At 46.0% G+C, this 10,496-nt stretch overlaps 1 protein-coding gene across 1 annotated transcript in view; it reads right to left on the minus strand.

Moving 5' to 3' along the window:
• Positions 1-10,141, minus strand: part of JCAD (junctional cadherin 5 associated) — a 79,804-nt gene extending 69,663 nt beyond the window's left edge. Inside the window, exon 1 of the mRNA XM_044424701.1 lies at positions 10,018-10,141. The gene's annotated coding sequence lies outside the window, so the exon portion shown is untranslated. The remainder of the gene's footprint in view (positions 1-10,017) is intronic.
• Between the last annotated feature and the right edge of the window lie 355 nt (positions 10,142-10,496).

Below are 10,496 nucleotides of genomic sequence, written 5' to 3' on the forward strand. Positions count from 1 at the left end.
CACATCATCAGGCCGCAACAACTGAAATTCATCCATTAATTGTGGATGAATTTCAGTTGTTGCGGCCTGATGATGTGGACAAGGTGCTTGGACAAGTACGCCCTACCACCTGCTTACTAGACCCATGCCCATCCTGGCTACTTAAGAAAGCCAAGGACGGGATTGGCACCTGGATCCTGGAGGTGGTCAACGCCTCTTTAAGAGATGGTTGGGTACCATCCTCTTTAAAAGAGGTGGTAGTCCAACCAGTCCCAAAGAAGGCATCCCTGGATCCAGAGGTGGCCGCCAATTATGGACCGGTGGCCAACATCCCGTTCCTGGGCAAGGTGCTAGAGCGGGTGGTGGTGGGACAACTCCAAGCATTCTTGGATGAAACTGATTATCTGGACCCATTTCAGTCCGGCTTCAGATCTGGGTACGGCACTGAATCTGCCTTGGTCGCCCTGTACAATGACCTGTGCAGGGAGAGACAGGGGGAGTGTGTCCCTGTTAGTTCTCCTGGACCTCTCAGCAGCTTTCGATACCATTGACCATGGTATCCTTCTGAATAGGCTGGCGGGATTGGGAGTTGGAGGCACTGCGTGGCGGTGGTTCCGCTCCTATCTCAACGGCCGATTTCAGAAGGTGGTGCTGGGGGACTATGGCTCTGCGCCATGGCAGTTATCCCCCTTGCTATTCAACATCTACATGAAACCACTGGGAGAGGTCATCAGGAGGTGTGGGCTGCAGAATCATCAGTACGCTGATGATACCCAGCTCTACCTCTCATTTTCCACCAATCCAGGTGAGGCAGTGGCTGTGCTGAACCGGTGCCTGGCCGAGGTAATGGGCTGGATGAGGGCCAATAAACTGAAGCTCAATCCAGACAAGACGGAGGTCCTGTTGGTGGGTGGTTTGGGACACGGGATGGGGGACTTGGACCTCGTCCTAAATGGGGTTGCACTCCCTCTGAGGGACAGGGTTCGCAGCTTAGGAGTGCTCCTCGACCCTGAGCTGTCTTTAGAAGCCCAGGTGATGGCGGTGGCGAGGAGTGCTTTCCTTCAGCTTCGGCTGATCCAGCAGCTGCGTCCCTTCCTGGAGAACGATTGCCTGGCGACAGTGACACACAGGTTGGTAACTTCCCGATTAGATTTCTGCAACGCGCTCTACGTGGGACTACCCTTGAAGACGGTCCAGATACTTCAATTGGTGCAGAATAGAGCTGCCAGGCTGCTGACGGGGACTGGGCGTTGTTCTCATATAACCCCAGTTCTCCGTCAGCTCCACTGGCTCCCGATTGAAGTCCGGGCCCAATTCTAGGTGTTGGTTATGACCTATAAAGCCCTTAATGGCTTGGGCCCTGGGTATCTAAACGAACGCTTGCAACCATATATGCCCTCCCGCCCCTTGAGTTCAGCAACAGATGCCCTTCTCTGGGAACCCTCTGTGAATGATATTAGGAGGGTGAGTACCCGGAGGAGGGCTTTCTCTGCGGTGGTGCCCCACCAATGGAATGCGCTCCCCAGAGAGGTCCGCCTGGTGCCGTCGTTATTTGTTTTTCGGCGCTAGGCTAAGACCTTTTTATTTAAAACTTATTTTAAGTGTTAATTTATTATGTAGGATTTTAAAAAAAATTTAAGCCGAGATGCACCGGGGTTTTAATATTTTTAGTGTATAATTTTTGTATGATTTTGTTTGTTTTTGTTTTTGTTGTGAGCCGCCCCGAGGCTTTGTTGCGATGGGGGCAGCATAGAAATGTTTTAAATAAATAAATAAACAAATATTGGCTTTATTTTTAATGCTGTGAGTCTGGGAGTTACAGGTTAAACGCAGATCTCACATACCATGAAACTGTGCTGTCGGGTTTTTTGCTTATTTGTTTTTCAACTGATTGTGGCTCTTACAGGTATGTGATGCTTTTATGTTATTTCAGCTATCGTGAGCTAAATTTTGAGCTTTGGGGGACAAAAGAAGAGGCAGGATCTAAGTTCATGGATGAATAAATAAATAAATTTTATTGCACTTGGGTGGGTTATAGTGAGAGTGATCCCATATCAGATAAATCAATCCTTCAAAGGTCAATAGTTCCCTTTGCCTCACTTCTCTCCAGCCCTTTCAGAGGGTGGAAATTTGGTGCTGGAGAACTGATTGGGGTCATTTGGGTCTCAGAAAGGTCATCTGACCCCAGATTATTTAAATCCCAAACTAATACATGCAGGGAAGCAAGTTGTGAGATAGCCCATTCCTGGAATGATAGATAAGAACTCCTTGAAAGGAATGTCACACTTTAAAAGTTCTGGTGGGGCTCTGAAGGGAAGTAAGCTGGAGGTGTGAAGACCAGTGATTGCAGAAAACCATGCATTGTAGAAAAAAGGTCGACTCCGTGTCTGTATATTTGTGAACTGGGAATGTCTGGTTGACCCACCAGAGAATGAGCGAAGCAGGGATGCTCACAGAATGACTCCAAAGCACACAGCTGTACCAGCTGTGGATCTAACTCCCATGCTACCAATACCCAGTCAACATGATACCAAAGCTATGTCTTTGTCCCTGTGTACAGATGCGGGAGTATTTATGTCATCTTGGCAAAATGTAATGTCTGATTAGCCCTTGTGTTGATGGGTTTCTTAACTATGACAAAGCTTTAATCTTATAATCAACTGAGTCTTTGGAGTTTGAGTGGAGAATTTTTTGGCTGGAGTCCTGTGAGAAAAATCCAGGCCTCTTTGACTCTATTGCTGCAGGTAACAACTTGCTCTTTTAAAATAGTTGTCCCTGTGGCACTTCATAAGTTCAAAACATTTATTTAATGAACTTAAAAACTTAGCTTTGCATTAAGTTATGAAGCTAAAGTAACAGCAGTTCTGTGGGCAGGCATTACCCTGACTCATTCCTCAAGCAGAGGACAAAAACCATGTTATCACACATATATATATACAGCATTACTTTCCCCATTTATTTTCATTTCCGTAGAACACAACAAATCTTCTAGTGCACAACTCCTTATTATGCATCCAGCTATTTAGGGGTTCATGAATATAACCTGAGACTTTCATGGTAGTAAAAGAAAAATGGCAGGTAAACTAGCAGAGCTACATAGCTTCTGCTTCTTTCAGTGGGAATTTCTCCCCAGTCCATCTCTGAAAAAAACACTGCTTGTCAAGGTACCAAGATCTGAAGACAGAATAGGTAAGTAGGCAGGAAGCACATAGAGACAGTGAAGTGGCTGCTCAGAGGAAATGGATTGCGGGAGTACACCAAATTTGGAAGGTCTATAGGAGGCAGCGGCATGGAACTACTTCTCTGTGACCCATTCCCAGAAAGGTGATGGGAATGGGTGGTAGTGGGTGCAAATGGTAGTTTTCCAGCACAAATTGTGTGTAGATGCCTTTTCCAGCCAGAAGTCCTTGTGGTGTAGAGAATGGTAGAGCCATTGTGGTGCCTGAAAGCACCTTATCTTAACTGAATCCTGAGTGTGCCTTCAGGTGTGCTCAGGTTGACATCTTTGCACATGCCTGAAGTTGCAACCGAAGAAAGCCTGAATCACTTTCCTCAGGACATCCCCTTTCTTTAGCCAGATTATTCTTACAGGTCTTCCAGTGGATGCTGTAAGGGAAGAGATGAAAAGCTAGAATAATCAGCACTGACACAATCAGAAGATGCTTGGGTGAACATGAAGGATGACTAGGCAGTGGCTGCAACCATTCCTGTGAGGATAATGTGCTTGTAGAGATGATTCAGAGGAAGAATCATTTCTATATTAGAAATTAAATGGTGGAAAAACGTGTCAAATAGCCCAACATGCAACTCCTTTACTGTAAGGTTATTTAGATTTGAACTGACAGGTGGCTCCCTGGTTTTGGTAGGATTGCTCTAATTGCTCATTCCTTTGCAAGTGTTTCTTCCAAGGAGGAAAACCTTTGAGAAAACAATGGTTTGTTTAAAAGGGAAAACAGCGTCAGAAATACTCATTCAATCCCAAACAGCACCTGAAAGGAATGAAGGCAGAAACTAAAGAAGAGTGTACTGCAACGTGTTTGAAAGGATGCACCAGCTCCGGCTTGTGTTTCAGGCAAACTGTTCCAGTACAGGTTAGAAATGCAGAGGTGACCAAGGGCACAAACCTAGGTATGGTTAGACTGGCTGGGAAATGCTAGGAGTTGTAAGACTTTCTTCTGTATTGTGCCCTAAGCTGAAGGCAGAATGGACCTTCCAGCATAAGTGAGCAAAGCACAAGCACAGGTACGGTCTGTACCTTCTGCAGGCGCATGCCACCTCCTGACAGTTACCAGAGACAGGGCCTTTTTAGTGGTCCTGTCACATTTTTGGAAATCCCCCACATAAAGCCATTGATACTGGTTTTTTAAAGAATCTCAAGTACTTTTCTATTTCACTCTGCAGTTGCTTGATGCACTGGTCCTTGAATTTATTTTATTTTGTTTTAGAGCCCCCTCACCAGCTGTCTCTCCCACACAGGCACAGGCACTATTGCTAATGGGACATCATTTAAAACCGGTGAAGTCCTTTACTGTAAGTCACAGAGAGGCCCTTGGTTATCGGGCAATCGAGATTGCAAAGAAATAAAACACGAGTTGCTGCTGCCCATGAAAGGGTTGGAAATGAATGTGTGATTTTATTAACCTTCTATTAGAAACCACTGTGGGAGGGCTATGCTGTGAAAGACAGGTTAGTGATCTTTTAAATAAATAACAAAATATACAAGAAGCAAGTCATCTGCCTTTCCCTTTCCAAGAATGAAGCCTCACAGGCTGTTCTGTGGAGGGAGCAGTAGCTTTGGGGCTGCAATGGAGAGCAGCCCTCTTCCCTGACGGCCAACCACTGTCTCGTGGGAAGCATGGAAGTAGGACAGGAGTGTGATGGTATCTTCCCATCCATGTTCCCCAGCAACTAGTGCACACAAATACACTGCCTGTGATGCGTGGAAGGCTCCTTCTTCTGATCTACCTATGGCAAAGGGCCCTAAATGTATGTGCAAGGTTCCCGAGCTTGGTGCAGGGTCCTTGTCCCAGCACCCCAGCCCAGAGTCTGTGGCTTCTGAGGCATGGCAAGGGAGCATGAGAGCCAGTGTGTGGAGAGGTGCTCAGCACCTCTGGTCTGGGGACCTGGGAGCTCTGGGTTCTAGTGTCTACTCGGTCATGGAACTCACTGGGTGATTCATGCCAGTCATAGACTTTCAGTCTTACCTCTCAGGAGAATTACTTTGTAAGCCCCCTTGGGTCCCTTGCAAGAGGAGGAAAGGTGGGGTATCAATGTGTGTGAGGAGGGGGGGGTCAAAGGTCCATCTAGTCCAAGGCTCCGCTCACACAGCGGTTGACCAGCTCCCCACAGGATTCCACAAGCAGCACATGAGTGCAATAGCACCCTCCTGCCCATGTTCCCCAGCAACTGGTATACACACGCATACTGTCTCCGATACGAGAGGTAGCATATGATGAGCTAAGCTCAAAGCCATACAAGCTCATCCCCCTCCTAGCCTAATGCAGCTGTAATTCTGCCGGTCCTACCCAGCGGGATCTGCTTGCTAAGGGCGATCTCAGCTGTGAAGAATGGCTCCACAATTCCGAAAGAATGAAGACATGGAACAAAAGTCAAATGTACCATTTTCTTTTTTTAAAAATAGTAGAAATAATTAAGGCTGTAAGACACTTTTAAAATAGGGGGTTTGCAAACAAACTCAAAAGCAAGTTCACATAGAGCCCTTGTTTGTCTATACATGTAATTCAAATCCCTCTTAAAAGGGCTAACATACTTTTCTGGCAGGTTCCCATAAATATTTTCCACAAAAGTTCATTTTTCCACATGAGCAAACTCTGTGTGTGCGTGTGTGCGCACTTTAAACTAACGCTTGATATGGAACTTAGAAAATTCTTGGCACTGTTGTTTGGAGTTAAAATGACATCAGCTCGACTTTCTATACTGAAACGAAAGCACATTTCTTTGTTCTGAACACATTGGCTTGGTGTTGCATCTTTCAAACAGCCTTTACCATATATAGAGTGTGATTACAAAGTGGCCGTCTGTATTCAGAATCGTTCCAATCTCTACGCCACAAAAGTGGCTAAAGCAGCACTTTCTCCCAGCACACAAAGAAGCACTGTTAGCACTGCCGGTCGCACTAGTTTGGCGGCCACATTTCCCTCTGCCTGGCACAAAAGCACCTTGCACCCCTTTCGGAGAAGCGAAGCCCATGCAAGCAGTGACATCGCTGCGGAATTCTGTGGCACTTCAGAGACTCACTCCTTGGTTTTGGCGTTTGGGAACTGCAGTTCACGTCATCGGATGCTCATGTCACCATGTGTCATGGTGGAGCCTGGGTGCCTCTGTACGCAAGCATGGCTGGGAAGAGGCTGAGGCTGGAGGGGAATGGAACATTAAAAATACAGACAGGGATAACCACATGAGGGGGCGATCCCGTGCATGTTTAAACATACCAGCTGTGATATACTGGGAGTTGTGGGCCCTTTTTCTATCTAAACAACATAGGGTTGTGCTTTTATTAACAGTGGCCATTTGCAGAACAACCGTGGAGTTCAAGGTTGTTGAAGCTTCTCCATAGATTCAGAAGGTCTCTGTGTGGAGAAGAACAGGGCAGTATTTTTATTTGTTATTGTACAATTTTAGCTTTTACTAGCTGTGTGTGCAATCATGTGACCTTTTTGCACTGAGCAGAAATATGAGGTGCCACCGAGATGCGGGTCTGTGCCTATATTAAGGATTCCCATGTGCCAAATGGAGTAGCGGAGCAAAAAGAAAGCTGCTGGAGAAGAGGAAGATCCATTCTTGGGTGGAAGGCTGAGCTGCTGGCACACACCGAAAACCCCCGACTTGCTCTCCTGAAGGCACCTTGAAGACTGAGGAGCACCTTCGTTCCTCACTGGCCCATTTCCAGGTTGATGCCATTCAGTTAGGCAGGATCTGATGCAGGGCAAACAGCTGGGGCCAAGAAAGCAGCTGCTCCTGCCCTCACAGATGGGATCTACTAGGGTGCCTTGGATCTCATTTGCCAAAAGCAGCAGGTAGGAGCTGGACTAATCTGATCTGAGTTTCCACTTAAATCAACACAAATAGTTGGTTGTGACTTAAGCCCCTTTGATTTTAAGGGAAGTGAAGATCAGCTGAGTCTGGGTCCAGCTCTGCATTTTTAAAAGTTCAGGCATTTGTGGTTACATGCAGTCAAGTCCTCTCCAACCTATGTTGAGCCTATGAATGAAAACCCTCCAAAATGTCATGTTCATGATAGCTCCATTCAGCTCTTCCTCGTCTGAGGCCGTGGCTTCCTTTGTGGGTTCAGTCCATCTCACATTTGGTCTTCCCTTTCATCTTCTGCTTTCGACTTTCCTTAGCATGATTGTCTTCTCCAGTGAGTCTTGCCTTCTCAGGATGTGTCCAAAGCATGGCAGCCTCAGTTTGGTGATTTTTGCTTCTAGGGAAAACTTTGGATTGGTTTGATCTAGCACCCACTTGTTCAGCTTTCTGTCAGTCCAGGGTATTTGCAAAGCTCACCATGTTTTGAATGCATCCATTTTCTTCTTGCCAGCTTTCTTCACTGTTCAGCTTTCATGTCCATACACAGTGATAGGGAATAAAATTGTGTGAATGATCTTGGCCTTGGTCTCCAGTGAAAGATCCTTACACTTGATCTTTTCAAGTTCTCTGCTGCCCTTCCAAAGTCCCATCTTTGTCAAATTTCTTGGCTACAGTCTCCCTCTGAATTGATGACTGAGGGGAGGTATGTGAAATCTTTCACAATTTTGATTTCTTCATCATTAACAGTACAGGCCTGTAATTCTTTGTTTCACCATAGGGTTTTCGAGATAAGAAAATTCAGCAGGGACATGCTTGTTCAGCATGGTACTAACCAGAGTTAGTTTGTGTGTCACTGCTGTTGGCTACAAAAGATCCTCCACCAGGGGTGCCTCAACCGCCGCTGCCGCCCAGTGGCTTTGGGTGTGCCAGCGTGTCTTTGTGCAAGAGGGTGGGGGAGAGGGGTAAGAGGATTGTGTTGCTGCACAGGATAACGGCATGGTGGATGTGCAAGTGTCGGGGGGGGGAGGGATCAGCGCAAGGGGAGCAGCCTGCACATTCCAGTGAGTGCACATGCTACAATTAAATTTAAACAGAAAACATAAAAATGGGAGCACTGCAAGAAAATTCATGAAACATGCTTCCATGTTATTGAGGGCAACTGTGCTGCTGGCAGCTCATAGCGTTTTCTTTATAAGGTTACACAAACACTGCAGTGCTGAAGTCATGCAGAGTTCAGTATTCAACCTCTAAAAAAGTTGGTTTTAAAAACGGAAACAAAAAGTTGCTCATCAGAATGATGCAACTGGAATTAGCCAATGGGTGCTTGTGAGATGCACCTACACACTGTGCCACAGACTTAAAATAGTTCAGCATTCACCTTCCAACAGTTGCCAGCCAGTTCTCAAATACATCATATGAAGGCAACATCTTTCCTCTGTTGTTCATCCATAGAAGGGTATTCAGAGGTGCCTTTGTCTCTGAACATGGACCAAAAGCAAGCAGCGGTTAAAATATTCCCAAAGGGGCATATCATTTGCATCAACAACACTGTCCCCTTGTGGGGTTTGTGCATGTTGTAGAAGCACATATTCTATGACAAATGCATTAACAATGCTAGTACAATCTGGTGCAAGAATTGCATTTTCTCAGCATCAAATAATGTGATTAAGAGTGGTGGGATAATGCAATATCCCATAAGAGAAATGCTATACCCTGAAGGGAGGTATTGGGACTCTTTTTAGGGGGAGGGAATATTTACATATTATATGGAGAGAGAGAGAGAGAGAGAGAGAGAGAGAGAGAGAGAGAGAGAGAGAGAGAGAGTGGGGTAGTGGTTAAGAACACAGGTCTGGGACTCAGGTTAACCAGATTCTAGTCCCCACTCAGCCATGGAGCCAACTAGTGTCAATCATAGACTTTCAGCCTAACCTTCATCACAGGGATGTTGTTGTGGGGATAAGATTGAAAGCAGCAGCAGGAGAATGGATGTAAGCCATTTTGAGTTTGTTATCCGAGAAAAAGTGGGATATAAACCTAACAGATAGATAGGTGAGTGGATAAATAGATAGGTAATACCTATTTACTGAGGAAAAGAGCACAAAAGCCCCGACAGATGACATTTTTGTTAGCAACAGCAATACCACATACCACGTGGACACCATTAGGACAAACACAGATGAAGGTGTTTGAGGAATGGCAACTACAGAGAAGCTCCCTTCCAAAGTTAATGAAGCGGTTCCTTTGTTTTCTGGCACACACAGACGCACAAATTGCAGCCACCGTTTCCAGTCATGAACTAGAAAGCTCCTCAAGATTCCCCCTCATTTTCTGCACAGCAAGGGGAGAAGTAGGAAGCAGCTCCTGTTTGCATGACTGAGTGCTAAGTATCGAGTTCTTTTTAATGGCATTTGCAATGCTGCTTTGTTATTTGCGTTGCAGCATAAAAGAGGTTTTCATCAGAAGCGAACCCTCACTGCGTCTTTGAAAGCAGCCCAGTGGACGGAGAGGTGTTTCATTATCTGGCAAGGCTGTATTAAAGAAATTCTCCCGAGCACAGGGCTGCCTTGTTCCTATAACAGCATTAAGACGTACACTGTAAACACAGCGAGTGCGATCGAGTCAGGGACAGTGTAGGGGTTACACCAGTGAGGCAGACCCGGGAGCGGCCACCCTCCATACGCAACCAAGAAAAATCAGCATCAGCTGGACTTCAAGGACCCAACCTCCAGCTGTGCCATTGCTGTGACCCTGACACCATCCTGGTAGCTTCCCATACACTGCCAGTTCTCCATGTGACTCCAAAGTATGGGAGCACTGCTATCCTCTCAGAGCACTGAGACTGAATGTACAGAAAGAATCACAGGACCTGCTGAGCAGCTCAGAGTCTTGAAGGCTTCTCACAATCTGAATCACAAGCTCTTAGCAACGTTTTTCCAGCCACATTCACACACACACACACACACAGACACTCGCAGTCCAGAAAATCTGTACCTTGAATGCATGCAGGAGACACCTTGCTTTCCTCTCATGGCTCGGGAGAAGCAGGATAAAAACCCCACTATAATGAACTCATCTGCCCAGAGTTCTTTCAATCCCGCTTCGGCAAGCGGCTCTAAGTTTGTGCTCTGAATAGAGGCTGTGTTATTTTAACCGCAGGATTTCTAGTCATGGGGGAGGAGGGATGGATTAGGCAGGTTTGCAATCTAATGCTTCGCATTCACTGCACAAGAAGTGGGTAGCCCAGTGCTTGATGTAAAGAAGAACTTGGTGTCAAGAGATACATTGCAAGCAACCCTGCAAGCCAATTATGCCTAAACTAACACGCTAAAGAACTGTAAAATTCCAGAGGAATAAGATAACATATGCACGCGTTTTTTCCTAAATAAAAGGCATGTGTGGAATTTCTTGCCAGAGACTGACAAAGAGGCTAAGCAGATGGACTCCACCCGGGCCAACCTGTATATAGATAC

The sequence above is a fragment of the Varanus komodoensis genome, unplaced genomic scaffold (assembly GCF_004798865.1).
Source record: "Varanus komodoensis strain SLA01 unplaced genomic scaffold, ASM479886v1 scaffold15, whole genome shotgun sequence".
Lineage (NCBI taxonomy): Eukaryota > Metazoa > Chordata > Lepidosauria > Squamata > Varanidae > Varanus > Varanus komodoensis.